We start from the raw sequence: 15,590 nt of genomic DNA on the forward strand, positions 1-15,590 counted from the left end.
TGCTAACCTTTAAAAGTTTATCACCACTGAGGATATAGCTCAGTTAGCAGAGTGTTTGCCTCGCATGCACAAGGCCCTGGGTCAAATTCCCAGGACCACACAAACACACACAAAAGTTTATCACCACTTTGCAACCATGACAATAACAATTGATTCAAGTAAAAAATACTAAAACATAAATCAAAGCTGGGCACAGTGGCAGATGCCTATAATCCCAGCTAATTGGGAGGCTAAGGCAGAAGGATCACAAGTACAAGGATCTGTCTTAAAATAAAGGAATGCAGCTCAATGATAAAGTACCTGTAGGTGCAATCACCAGTACTGGAGTAAGGAGAAATAGATCAACAGATGGTAAAATTGGTGAAAAGTTTGAAAAGATCTTCCCATAGTATAATACTTATTAATCACCAAAGCAAAAGCTAATAACTTTTAAGTAAAGAAATTGGGCCAACATGACCTTAAGTGATCAAAGTTAAAATGGCCAATAATAAAGGGAAAAAAAAAAAGCCAATAATGAAATGAACTACCATCACGTTTATGCTGAGGGACATGCAGCATTACATCTGTGGTGCTCCTGCCAAAAATGCACAATCTGGATCAAATTATGAATATGAAGAATAGACAAACATGAATTGAGGGACATTCTATTACATAAATCAACCTGTATTTTCCAAATACATCACAGTTATTAAAGACAAAGAAAGACAAAGAGGGCTGGGGATGTAGCTCAATGGTAGAGTGCTTGACTAGAAAAGCTAAGAAACTGCTTCAAATTAAAGGAAATCATAGAAACCTGACACCATATTTACAATGTGATGCTGAACTGGTAGTGGTATCATGAATAATAGTATATATCTGGTAAAAATAGAACATGGACTATTGTTGTGATGTGTGCTTTGCCATGTTATGATTCTCAGGGGTCTAAGAAAATTGGTATTTTAGTTATGGTAAATTTGACTGTTTTGACAACACTAACTCCATTTTGAGCTTTTTCTTATAACATAAGTTGTGACTGAGCCAAGTGGCTAGCTGATGGTTACCTAGACAACTGAGAGCTACAATGATAACTATGCACTGATATCAAATTTGATAGTTGGTGTCCAAGACTTTTCCCTCTAAATTTGATATCTGAAATCTAAGAAAATATACTTTATGGGACTATAAATGCCCATGCTTTCAGACTGCTGTTTGAGACACATCTCACTCTGATTCTACTCTGTGAGTATTCACTCCCTACTTGGCTCATCTACACATCCCTTATCCTATACATGTCTCTATCTCCCTCCCTCCCTCCCTCCTCTCAGGCCATATATGGCCTCCTTGTAGTTACTCCAAAATGCCAGGCTGCTTCCCACTAAAAAGCCTTCCAATGTGCAACCCTTCACTTATGTTGGGAGTTCTTAGCCATGTTAGGCCCATTATTTTAAAAAGGGATTTTAAAAATAATATTTCCTTAACCATTTAAAATAAAATTTGTAGTTAATAGGAGCTAAACATAACTTTAAATAATTACATATCCACACGTTATGTAGAGTTCTAACTATAATAAAAAGGACAAATAAAAGGAACATTAATTTATTATAAAAATATTTTCATGCTAATAGTAAATGTTCCAGTACAACTACATTAGAAGTAATAAAATGGTAATCAAATGGTTGCTCCAATACTTAGTTTCTAAATGTGATCGCTACATAGATCAACAGATACATATGTTGTCTGGGTGATTAAACAGCACCACCAGCATATGTCATTGGTGACATGAATTTTAGAAAGATAACTCTTGGTAAAGTTCTAAAAACACAAAGCATAATTGCATAATTTTTCCTTACATTTACTAAGCAGCTCCAGTCTTGGAAAACTGACTATTAAAACCATGCCTCAAAGTATTTTGCTTGTACATAAAATCCAGTTAGGTCCTAGGCCAAAGGCTCTCAACCTGTGCTATACATTGAGGTAATTCCTTTGTGGTACTAGGGATTGAACCCAAGGACACCTCATTGAGCTAAAGCCCCAGTCCCTCTTATTTTTATTTTGAGATAGGGTCTTGGTAAATTGCTGAGGCTGGCTACAAACTTGTAATCCTCCTGCCTTAGCCTTCTGAATACCTGGGATTACAGGTGTGTGCCACCATGCCCAGCTTCTCAGCATCTTTTAAAAGCTCTCTGATTCTAGTGTGCAGCCAGAGTTGAGATCCACTGTTTGAGGCTAAAGTAAGTAATAGGTATTCATCTATATGAAGTCAGGATGGAAGGTCCTGCAGGACACACATCAAGTTGCTAGATTTTGAGATTTGAATGTCCCACAAATGCCCACGTGTTGAAGACTCAGTCCTCAGCCAAGTAGCTCTATGGGAAGGTGGTAGAATTTTTAGAAGGTGGTGCCTGTTACTAGGAAGTTGATTCATCAGAGTATATCCTTGAAAGGAATACTGGAAACCTAGCCCCTCCTCCTTTCTCTTTTTTAGCTTCCTGGCCACCAAGAGATGGACTGTTTCCTCTGCCACACACTCCAAGCACACTCCTAACACAGGCCCAAAGCAATAGGGTCAATGGGTCACAGAAAGAAACCTACAAAACTGGGAGCCAAAATTAACTTTTGCTACTTAAAAGTTGATTATCTCAGGTATTTGCCACAGTAATAAATGGCTAACATACCAGTACTTTAGCTCAGTACAAAAGACTAACACAAGTCTTTGCTTTACAGGCTGTCCTTCACCTTACTAAGGCTATCATTATGACAACCAAAACTGCCCTGCCTCTTATTTTTGAAACAACCTCTAAAGCTTTGTCCCCGGGGCTGGGGATGTGGCTCAAGCGGTAGCGCGCTTGCCTGGCATGCGTGCTTGCCTGGCATGCGTGCGGCCTGGGTTCGATCCTCAGCACCACATACAAACAAAGATGTTGTGTCCGCCAAAAACTAAAAATAAATAAATAAATAAATAAAAACGTAAAAAAAAAAGTCATCCTCAAAAAAAAAAAGGCTGGGGATGTGGCTCAAGCAGTAGCGCGCTCGGCCCAGGTTCGATCCTTAGCACCACATACAAAGATGTTGTGTCCGCCGAAAACTAAAAAATAAATATTAAAAAATTCTCTCTCTCTCTCTCTCTCTCTCCTCTCTCACTCTCTCTCTTTAAAATAAATAAATAAATAAATAAATAAATAAATAAATAAATAAAGCTTTGTCCCAACACCAGATGAGAATCACTGACCTAACTCATTCATCACTCGCATCTCAATTCAAACATCACCTCCTCTGGGAAACCTTCCCTAAACCTGCAGAACAAACTAGGATTTTCTGCTCTATCTTCTCATTATACCATGTACTTTTCATTCATAGCTATCATTATAACTAGTAATTGAATTTACTTTAGGGATTATTTCATTTATACTTATCTACAACTAGAACAAACTTAAGCAAATTATCAGAATCACTTGGAGGACGCTCAAAGTGCCAGATGCAATGGCACTTTGGTCTCAAAATAAAAAATTAAAAAGGCTGAGGATGTAGTTCAGTGGAAGAGTGTTCCTGGGTTCAATCCCCCACTTTTTAACTTACTTAAAAAGTAAGTTAATGGCTATATGACTGGAAAATTGCTGTCTTCAAATACACAGGTATTATAAAATAAGGGTGGTGGTTATTATACTGGGAAACACAACACTTTAAATGTATATATTCCTTTTCTTTAAAAAAAAATTTTTTTTAAAGTTGTAGATGGACACAATACCTTTATTTTATTTATTTATTTTTTTATATGTGGTGCGGAGGAGCGAAACCCAGTGCCTCACAAATGCTAGGCAAGCGCTCTACCACTGAGCCACAACCCCAGCCCACATACAGTACTTTTCCACTTTCAGAACTTAAGACAAAGAAAAGTATGAGCTGGGCGCAGTGGCACACTCCTGTAATCCCAGTGACTTGGAAGGCTGGAGGATCATGAGTTCAAAGCCAGCCTCAGCAACTTAGTGAGGCTCTAAGCAACTCAGTGAGAGAGACACTGTCTCTAAACAAAATATTAAAAAGGACTACAGATGTAGCTCTGTGGTTCAGTCCCTGGTATCAAAAACAAAAAAGGATAAGATGATCAATTGAAAGCAAAAATTCTAGAGTTAGACAAATCTAGGTTTGAAACCTGATTTTAAAACTGTGCCACTTGGCATGTTAACTTCCTGTAACTTCAGTTTGCTCCTTTCTCTCCTCCCAAACCCCTGTCTTTCCCATAGTACTAGGGATCAAACCCAGAAGTAGTCTATCTCAGAGCTATAGTAGTCTATCTCAGAGTTGCTGAGGCTAGCCTTGAAATTGTGATCCTCCTGCCTCAGCCTAGGAGTGACTGCTCTTACAGACGTGCACCACTATATCCAGTTTCCCTATCTCTTAAGGGGGAATATCATTAATACCTTCCTTAGAGAGTTGTTATGAAAATAAAGTAACAGAGAGAGCACTTAGCATAGCCTGCCACATAAGTAAGCACCCAATAAATGTTTGCCATTGTAAGTCTGCCTGATTTTATATACAGTAAGATACCCAGGGGAGTTTTCCAAATAAACTATTTTTTCTAATAGCCTTTCTAATAAGCTATATTGTTGACCACAACTTTAAATGGTAAATGAATATAAAAGGAAGATGGAGACAATACACAAAATACAACAGAATTAAATAAATCACCAATTCAAAAATAATTATCTGGGACTCAAGAAGACAGTGAATTCTTCCCAAGTTATAAGTGAAATAATTTTTGCTAGTTGGAAAATATTATAGAGCTATAAAGGAATATATAACATATGATTAGCTTAGGGCTTGAAAATGATGAACACATGGCAATTAAAAGCAGACAAGTATAATTACTGTTCCATCAACAAGTTACAAGAACATCAGACACTCCTTGCAGGCAGAACAAGAATCCAAAACCCAAAATCTCCTCTGTTAGAAAAAACATTAATACTAGAATGTGTGTAGCTTATATCGCAAGAATTAAGACAACTAAAATGAATGCAGTGGTGGATACCTGCAATCCCAGAAGTTTAGGAGGCTGAAGCAGAAGGATCTCAGGTTCTAAGCCAGCCTCAGCAATTTAGTGAGACTCTCTAGCAAAATAAAAAATAAAAAGGGCTAGGAATGTAGCTCAGTGGTTAAGCACCCCTGCATTCAATCCCTCAGTACAAAGAAAAAAAAGAAGAGGAGGAGGAGTAGGAGGAGTTAAGGCAACTAATGATTCCCAAAGAAAGAATGAAATTTCCACAATTATATAAGTGGAAAAAACAACAATAAAATAATTCTAACTGACCCAAACTTGCCTGTTTCCTTAGGCTCACATCATAATGCATAAATTAAACACATTAGGAGAATTTCATCTAGTTCTCCTCAGGAGCTCCCCCTCAAAATTATCAATGAAGCTGGGTGCGATGGCTCATGCCTATAAACCCAGTGACCCAGGAAGCTGAGGCAAGAGAATTGCAAATTCTAGGCCAGCCTCAGCAGCAGAGCAAGGCCCTAAACAACTTAGTGAGACCCTGTGGCAAAATAAAAAATTAAAAGGTCTGGGGGACGTGGCTCAGTGGTAAAGTGCCTCTAGGTTAAACCCCCCAATACTCAAAAAAAAAAAAATTATATGGAATGAATCTTAATTAAGGGGAATGTTATCTGTACAGCTCATAAATATGGAACCACAAAAACATGCTTTATTTTTACTTTTTTGATACTGGGGATTGAACCCAGCCAGATGTGCTCTACCACTGAGCCACATCCTCAGCCCTTTTTATGTTTTATTTTAAGACAAGGTCTCACTAAGTTGCTTAGGGCCTTGCTAAATTGCTGAGGCTAGCCTCGAACTTGCGATCCTCCTGCTTTAGCCTCTCAAGCAGCTGGGATTGTAGGTGTGCTCCACTATACCCAGCAAATACATGTTTTAAATAATTACATTTTTGTTCACATAACAGCAGCAATTGGAAATGGTTTATAAAAATGAAGAAAATGCTCAATTTAATAGAATCTAAATACAAAACCTGTATTTAATCAGTGGTTCAAAAATACATAATTTTATGGGTCTAGGGGTGTGGCCCAGTGGTATCACCACTTGCCTTGAATGCTTGAAGCCTTGGGTTGGGTCCCCAGTACTATTTGTGTACACACACACAGAGAAGAACATAAAGGAATAACTGAAATGATATTTCAATAATTTAGTAGAAATTAATTACTGTGCTATCATGTTTAAGTAATTGGAGATAGTAGTAAACTAGATACAAATACTGAGCATCTCCTATTTCAAATGGCAGGCCTTCAAGTTATTTCCTAAGAAAATTGTTAATTGGCTATTTTAAATAATCTGCAATTTTAAAAAACCCTCCAAGTTGAGTTGAATTTATAACTCTGATAGTATGAAATGTTGATTTAGATCACAAAAGTTCAATCATTTGAAGAAGTAAAGTACAATATGTCAAAATGGAGTTTGACCTCTTGTTGACAGTCACTTCAAATTCCTTACAGTGGCTCAGCAGGTAAGGAATTCATGGAATTCAGGTCTTCAAGGTCTAACAAACATTGCAGTAAAACCACCCAGGCAGCACCAAATTATGTGGGCAAAGCTGATTGATCATCTAACTCCTTAGATCCTTTCCACTTTATCTCTACTTTACAACTCTACTATTTCTAAATAACAGGATGAGTACAATTAATTAATATTATAAATTATTATTAGAAATGTGCAATTAGTAAATATTATAAATTAGTCATTATAAATGCAAGGACAAATTGTGATCAGGAATGTTTAAACCGTAGTTTAAAATAAAGCTTTTGGATTACCCATGGATTTCTTTTAATCCACATAATCCTCCTGTTGCAGGCAGGGATAATCAGGATCACATTTCCCTTGAAGGCAAATGAGCACTTGCCTGGTGGTCTCCCAAATGGTTGGAGCACCAGAAAAAACCAAATTACAGGGTCAGGGATGCTTCGGTCCCTGGATTTACACCAGAGAGGATTTGGAGCTGCAAACCTAGCTCTAGCAATATCAGAAAATAGCGGGGGCTGGGGATGTAGCTCAAGTGGTAGCATGCCCGCCTGGCATGCGTGAGGCCCGGGTTTGATCCTCAGCACCACATACAAACAAAGATGTTGTGTCCCACGAAAACTAAAAAAAAAAGAAATATTAAAAAATTCTCTCTCTCTCTCAAAAAAAAAAAAAAAAAGAAAAGAAAAGAAAAGAAAATAGGGAACTGTCCAGATTAGCATCCTTGATTTCAGAAGTAAACTCCCAATTCAAAAGCCAAATAGCTAGAATGTGGAACCAACCTATATGCCCTTCAATAGATGAATGGATTAAAAAATGTGGCATTTATACACAATGGAATATTACTCAGCACTAAAAAATAATAAAATCATGGCATTTGCAGGCAAATGGATGGCATTAGAGCAGATTATGCTAAGTGAAGTTAGCCAATCCCTAAAAAACAAATGCCGAATGTCTTCTCTGATATAAGGGGGGTGACTCAAAATGGGATAGGGAGGAAGAGCATGAGAAGAAGACTACCACTAAATAGGGAAGAGAGGTGGGAGGGAAAAAGAGGGAGAAGGGGAGTTGCACAGAAGATGGAAGGAGAACCTCACTGTTATACAGAATACATATATGATGTTGTAATAAGAAAAAAAAAGTGTGTCACATTAGATTGGATAGAGAAAGGATGGGAGAGGAGGGGAGGAGTAGGGAGGATAGGAAGGGCAGCAGAATAGAATAGACAATATGACTGATGTATGTACATTCCATGTATGTATTATATATCAAAATGCAATCTACTGTCATGTATGACTAAAAAATAAATAAATAAATAAATAAATAAATGCCAACCTCAGGCTGGGGTTGTGGCTCAGCAGTAGAGCATTCACCCTGCATACACAAGGCCCTGGGTTTGATACTCAGCACTACATAAAAATAAAGGTATAGCATCCAACTACAACTAAAAAATAAATATTAAAAAAAAGCCAACCTCAGGTTATCTGCTAAATATTCAAGGAATTACTATAAAGAAATAAGAGCCTGTAACACCAGCTACTTGAGGTTAAGGCAGAAGGATCAAAAGTTGGAGGCCAGCTTTGGCACTTTAGCAAGAATTTGCCTCAAAATAAAAAATAAAAAGGGTTTGGGATATAGCTTTGTATTGTAAAGCATCTTTGGGTTCAATCCCCAGTACAGGAGGAGCGGGGGATGGCAAGTTAAAGAGAGCTAGAAGTTTAAAGCTAAAACTGGAAGCCCCAATAGCTGGAAGACAAGAACACTACCTTGATGAGAAAGCAGAGATCTCCTTTTAGGCCAGGTACAATAGGGCATGCCTAAAATCCCAGTGGTTCAATAGGCTGAGGCAACATGATTGCAAGTTCAAAGCCAACCTCAGCAACTTAGTGAGACCTAAAGCAATTTAATGAGACCCTGTCTCATAATTTAAAAAATTAAAAAGGGCTTGGGATGTGGCTCAGTGCCTAGGTTCCATCCTTGATACTGAGGGTAAGGGGGAAGAAACCTCCTCTTAGGAAAAGGATAATTGCTTCTCTCATAAGGTCTGACTACCACATACTCATAGACACTCCTCAGAAAAAGAGCCCACACAAACCAGGAAATGGAAAGGAGACAAGGAAAAAAGCCCAAGTGCCAAAATATGGGATAGAGGTGAGAGATAAGAGGTGGAAGGGGGGGAAACATAGAAGGGACTTTGTCCCATACAAGTTTGAAAATCTATGATAGTCTCCCTTATGTTTCTTTTCTTCTCTTGTACTTATTATTCCATTAAGTACTGTTCTCCTGTCTAAATTTGTTCCTCCAATGTATTTCCCCCCCCATTTCTATTTTGACAATAAAATTACATATTTCTGATTTTTCTGAACCCTTCTTTGTTCATAGACGCTAGATAGCTCTCAGGGATACAGACTTGGTCTCAGGGAGGGAGAAAATCCGCAATTCTATGTCTCATTATACAACCTATGAAAAGCTCTCAAATAAGTAGTCAATAGAAACCAAATAATGATGATTTACCCCCAAGATATAATAACTCCAAATCAAATGGTTAAGAGGATAGATACATACACCTACATTGGTGTGTGCATACACACACACAGGTATGTAATGGAAGGTTCTCAGATTCAAAAAAATAAACTAACTTGGGCACAGTGGTACACACTTGTAATCCCAGCAGATTAGGAGGCTGAGGCAGGAGGATCCCAAATTCAAGACCAGCCTCAACAACTTAAAAAGGCCCTAAGCAACCTGGCCAGACCCTTTCTCAAAAAAAAAAAAAAAAGTTTGGGGATGTGACTCAGTGAGTAAGTGCCCCTGGGTTCAATCCCTGGTACCAAAAAAATAATAAATGTCTAATTGAAATGAAAAACAATTCAGTTATCTGTTGAAATATTAAATAAGATTGTACTGCAGAATTAAATAAGATTGTACTGCAGAATAAAACTAGCACATCCTAGAATCAATTCCCTCTAATCAAGACCAAAACTCAATGCCTCCCCAAAACAAAAAAGGGCAAGGGATGTAGCTCAGTGATATAATGCTAACCTAGCATATGGGAGGCCTTAGATTTGATTTCCCAGATGGGAAACAAATAAAAACAAGATGGGAGAGCTGTTCTTTGGTTCATTTTTTCAAAAATACTAGTGATTCAGTACACAATGAATAAAATTCATTTTTAAAAAAAAACATTTTTAGCTGTAGACAGACACAATACATTTGTTTTATTTATTTTTATGTGGTACTAAGGATGAAACCCAGAGTCTCACACATGCAAGGCAAGTGTTCTACCACTGAGCTACAACCCCAGCCCTTGCATTTGTTTTTCTTATTAATGATTTTTTTTGTATCTTTTTTTTTATTGGTTGTTGACAACATTACAAAGCTCTTGACATATCATATTTCATACATTAGATTGAAGTGGGTTATGAACCCCCAATTTTACCCCAAATGCAGATTGCAGAATCACGTCGGTTACACATCCACAATTTTACATAATGCCCTATTAGTAATTGTTGTATTCTGCTACCTTTCCTATCCCCTACTATCCCCCCTCCCCTCCCCTCCCATCTTCTCTCTCTACCCCATCTACTGTAATTCATTTCTCTCCTTGTTTATTTTCCCATTCCCCTCACAACCTCTTATATGTAATTTTGTACAGCAATGAGGGTCTCCCTTCATTTCCATGCAATATTCCTTTTCTCTCCTTTTCCCTCCCATCTCATGTCTCTGTTTAATGTTAATCTTTTCTTCCTGCTCTTCCTCCCTGCTCTGTTCATAGTTGCTCTCATTATATCAAAGAAGACATTTGGTATTTGTTTTTCAGGGATTGGCTAGCTTCACTAAGCATAATCTGCTCTAGTGCCATCCATTTCCCTGCAAATTCTATGATTTTGTCATTTTTTATTGCTGCATAGTACTCCACTGTGTATAGATGCCACATTTTTTTTATCCATTCATCTATTGAAGGGCATCTGGGTTGGTTCCACAGTCTAGCTATTGTGAATTGTGCTGCTATGAACATCGATGTGGCAGTATCCCTTATTAATGATTTAATGTCTGAATGCTTAGTCTTATCAGAGGTAAACACCTTCCTTACTGAAGATCTAGCTGGATGTGATGGTGCATGTCTATAATCTCAGCAACTGCAAGTTCAAAGCCAGCTTCTGCAATTTAGTGAGACCCTGTCTCAAAATAAAACATAAAAAAAGGGCTGGGGATGTGGCTCAGTGGCTAAGCACCCCTGCTGGGTTCAATCCTGGTACAAAAAAAAAAAAAAAAATCACTAAAGGGAGTTAAAAATACTTAATTTAAGAAAAAACTAACTCCAGGCTTTTTGCTTATTTCCTATTACACAAACATGGAATTAAAAAAAAAAGTAAACTGTTTTGAGACATGTTAAACTTGGAATCAGAAGATTTTATAATTCATTTTATTCCTAAAAAATGTTCCAGTAATTGTTCTGATTCCTGGGAATACCAAAGGCAAGATAAGATAGGCAAGGTCCCTGTCATCGTGAAGTTTGTATCATGTTGAAGGGAAAAAAAAAAAAAAAAACCTTAACATAAACAAATGAGCAAGAAAATTAGCTGAAGTAAATTTTGGATTTTCTTGGCACCATGAGAAGCTATTGAAGTAGGAGAATGATCAAAGATCACTTGGATTGCTATGTGAAAATTGAAAGCAAGACCAGAGGTGAAGAGACCAGTAAAGAAATTACTATCCGGAGCTCAGTGTGCAGTGGCACACACCTATAATCTGGGATTGCAACTATTTAGAAAGGCTGAAGCCAGAGGATCACATATTTGAAACCAGGCTGGCAATTTAACAAGATCCTGTCTCAAAAAAAAAAAAAAATTTTTTTTTTTTTTAAAGGCAGGGGTTGGGACTGAGGATATAGCTCCTGCATTCATTCTTCAATTCCCAGTACCACAAGAAAATAATAATAATAATATAATAATAATAACTACCCAGGAAGAACTGGAAGATACAAATAGTATGTAGTAAATGTATTCAAAACACACCATGAAAGTAAACTAATAGGATTTTCTGAAGGACTTGTTATGTTTGGCGTGGAGTAGCAGTGAGACAAAGAGATAAAATAAAGATAACCACTAGATTAAGCAGGGTGAGGAATGGGGCAGGAATGCATTTAGGAAATAAATAGGTTGAGGAATGGAAATCCAGAGCTGCATTTGAACATGTTACTTTGTGTGTGTGGTAGGGGGTAACTGGGGATAGAACCCAGGACTTCCTGTATGCTAGGCAAGTGCTCCTCTACTAAGCAACATCACCAGTCCTGAACATGTTATATTTAAAGTATCAATAAACAGAAGCCAGGAATGGAGACACAAACCTGTAATCCATGCTATTCAGGAAACTGAGGCAAGAGGATTGCAAGATGAAGGCCAGCATGGGCAATTCATCCAGACCTTATCTAAAATAAAATTTTTCTAAAAGGTTGAAGATGATAGAGCACTAGCAGGAAGCACTGGGTGGGTTCAATCCCCAGTATCTATCTATCTATCTATCTCTCTCTCTCTCTCTCTCTCTCTCTCTCTCTCTCTCACACACACACACACACACACAGGCTGGGGATGTAACTCAATGGTGGAAGGCTTGCCTAGGAAACATAAGACCCTGAGTCCCAAGTTCAACCAGGTATGGTGGTGCACACCTGTAATTCTAACTCCTCAAAACTGAAGCAAAAAGATCACAAGGTGGAGGCCACTTTGGGCAACTTAACAAGACTCTATCTCAAAATAAAAAATTAAAAACAACTGGGGATGTAGCTCAATGGTAGAGCATGCCTGGGGTCAATCCCATGTACCAAAAAAAAAAAAAAAAGCAGGTAGAAGTTTGAAGTTCAGCACTTTTTAGGAAATTTGAAGGCTCTTTTTATATTATTTGATTCTTTAGTCATTCACCACCACCACCACTCCTGCAATCCCAGCAACTGAGAAAGCTACAGGTTTGAGGCCAGCCTCAGTACTTGGGAGACTTTATCTCAAAATAAACAAGCAAACCAAAAGGGGTGGCAGGGTGGGCGGGAATGTAGCTCAATAGTAGAATATCTCTCCAGTATCTCTATTTTATAAAAAATAAAATAAGGCTTAGGGGCTGGGGGTGTGGCTCAGTGGTACAAGTGCTTGCCTAGCACATTCGAGGCAAGATGTAAATTCTGAGCTGGGTGGCACATGTGGCACATGCCTGTAATCCCAGTGGTTTGGGAGGTTGAGGCAGGATTGTGAATTCAAAGCCAGCCTCAGCAACTTAGTGAGGCCCTGAGCAATTCAGTAATTGTCTCTAAATAAAATATAAAAAAAAAAAGGGCTGGGGATGTGGCTCAGTGGTTAAGCGCCCCTGGATTCAATTCTTGGTACCAAAAAAAAAAAAAAAATGTAAATTCTGACCCCCACCCTTTTCAGAGTGGCTAGCTGTGGTACTACCATTGGGTTCAGCAGTCTAAATTTGACAATAGGGAAGATCTCAAAAGAAGAATATAATTCAGGCTGCAGGGTTCATTTTAAATTTTTTCATATAATTTATTAATATTCACAAAACAAGTTGGAGCAAAACTTATATAAGTCCCGAGTCTGTCAACAACAACAAAAAAAGGCAGGAAGTGGTGCTAGGGGTTGTGTAGTTCAGTGGTAGAATTTGTGCATAGCACATACAAATATTGGAGTTCAATCCTTAACACACATATACAGGAAAGACAAGCAAGAGAGGTGGGAAATATCAATAAATCAAAACCCAACTGGATTATCTCCTAAAAATAAAAATAATAATAATAAAAAAAAACCTCTCAAGGTGGAATATCTTAGTCAAAGTGTGAATCGGAGGTGTAAAGAAAAGATTTTTGTTTCTTAAATCATTTTGCTTTGGGTGAATACAATTCCAGTTTCAGGGCTGGGGATGTGGCTCAGTGGCAGAGCACTTGCCATACTTGAATAAGGTGCTAGGTTAGGTCCCCAGGGCATAAAACAAACACAGTCCCACCCCCTGCCTTCCTTTCTTGATACTCAGGGCCACTTTACCACTAAGCTACATTCCCTCTTTATTTCTTGAGACAGGGTCCCACTAAATTGCTGAAGCTGGCCTCCAACTTGAAATTGTCTTGTCTCCACCTGCCAGACTGCTGGGGTTTACAGGCCAGAGCCACAACTCCAGCACAATTCCTTTCTTAAGCCTTAAGATTTTTACTTTATTTCATACTTGGGTTCTAAAACTAGGTTCAGATCCTTATCCTGACAACCCTTTCCTATGCTACATTATTACCACTTACACAGTTCTGCTTTTACCATAAAAGCTTACAACGTAACCTAAAAATCCCCAAATGATTAACAAACTGCTGAGAACTGACTCGTTGGAGATGATTTTATTAGGAATCATATGTCCAAACATCCATTCTGTGCTTCAAAATAAGTACTCTTATAATTTAATTATGACTTCACCAGACAGTAACACTGCCCACAATGATGTTTACAAAAGCACTTGTCACTTCCTTCGGATGTAGCAATGCAGAAAAAGAAGGCTGTTTCCATACTCTTCCTGTGTTTATATTCTGTAACAAGTGACAAGAGTTTAAGTGTCTCTTAAGATTATTTAAACAGCAAAGCCCTTAAAGTTTATGTGTCCCACCATCTTCCATCCTAAGCAAATCCTGAATTCACCTGGTTTCCTTACAGCAGCAGTTTCTACTCGGTTTCTAAGACAGGTTTCCAAGCCACCTTTTCCAAGAGACTACAGACTCTTGGAAGAGACCACAGAATTCTACTTCGGCCACTAAGATAACAGGCTCCAGCATTAAGCAACTCCAGTTGAGGTTACTGCAGCACTAGAGCAGTTCGGAAGTAAATGTGCCCCCAAACGCAAACCCGCTGCCAAGAACTGGCAATTGCTAACAAGAGATGCTGCAGCAGGACTCTCCTAACAGCTACCATTCACCGAGCGATTACTGTTGGGTTATGCCTCCCCCTCGACAATCTAACAAGTCCATATTATTATTCTCAATTAGGAAATCAGGACATTTGGCCCCAGGTCCCAGGACCCGTCCGGGGCGACGCTGTGATTCTAAAACACGTCCCGTCCCGAACCCCAGAGTCCAGGATCCCCGCCACTAAAATACACTTCTGCGCAAAAAGGCACCTGAGAGTCGGGAAGCTCCGGATGTGTCCGCAGAGACGCAAGGGACCCGTACGACGCCACTCCGCACCCGCGCCCCTCAGGAGAGGGGCCGAAAGCGCCCGCGGCCCGGGCGACCGGCCGCGTCTCCACCGCCCGGAGGCCTGGGGGCGCCGCTCACCTTGGAGAGCCCCGGGCGGGCCGCAGCCTAGCGAGGCGTCCCCGCCGGCTGGCGGGCGGGTGTTCTCCGCGCAGGCAGGAAGCGCGGCGCTGGCACCGCAGTCGCTAGCGCCACAAGCAGCGCAGCAGGAGCGACTCTCCGGCCCGCGCAGGGGCACCTCAGCCTGCCGCTGGGACCCTGCCACCCCTCAGCCGCGCCGCATCCGGGTCCCGTGCCGCCGCGCTCACCTGCCCGGTGCTCCTACACCGCCGGCTCCCGCTCCCGGTGCGCGGTCAGCAGCCCAAGCCGCCGCGACCTCCTCGCTCCGGCGCTCCCATCTCGGCTCCTTTCAGTCAGCTCCCGCCTGCCCAGCGCAGCTCTACACCCGCCTGCCGCCCACTGCCATGGCCCGCTCGGCAGCAGCAGCCGCACCGCCCCACAGAGCACGCGCGCGCCGCCGCCGTGCCCGCGCTTGCGCGTGCGCGCGCGCTCGCCTCCCAGGCGGGCCTCCCGGCAGCCCCCGCCCGGCGCGCGGCGCTCAGGCCAATCCCGGGCGCCGCGGGAGGGAGGCGCACCGCCGGTCGCCTCCGCGTCTGTCCGCAGGGCTGACTGTCTGCTGCGCCGCCTCTCTGCGGCTCACGGCGGACTGCGGTATGCAGAGTCCCCGACAAGCCGCCTTTTGGAGAGACCCAGCCCATGCCCTGGCCTTGGTAGCCCCTTCCCCAGAGACCCTTCTGCTCCTAGGCTCCTCGCTGGCCTCTTCCCAGCCCTTCTCCCCAGTATTGTTCGTTCTGCTGATGCAGA

At 40.6% G+C, this 15,590-nt stretch overlaps 1 protein-coding gene across 2 annotated transcripts in view; it reads right to left on the minus strand.

The window, feature by feature from the left end:
* The window catches only part of PIK3CB (phosphatidylinositol-4,5-bisphosphate 3-kinase catalytic subunit beta), a 140,330-nt gene extending 125,063 nt beyond the window's left edge, over nt 1-15,267 (minus strand). For both annotated transcript variants that reach the window (XM_081302099.1, XM_081302098.1), the window contains exon 1: nt 15,035-15,267. The gene's annotated coding sequence lies outside the window, so the exon portion shown is untranslated. The remainder of the gene's footprint in view (nt 1-15,034) is intronic.
* Between the last annotated feature and the right edge of the window lie 323 nt (nt 15,268-15,590).

This window comes from Spermophilus citellus, assembly GCF_964194105.1.
Source record: "Spermophilus citellus genome assembly, chromosome: 7".
Taxonomy (NCBI): Eukaryota; Metazoa; Chordata; class Mammalia; order Rodentia; family Sciuridae; genus Spermophilus; species Spermophilus citellus.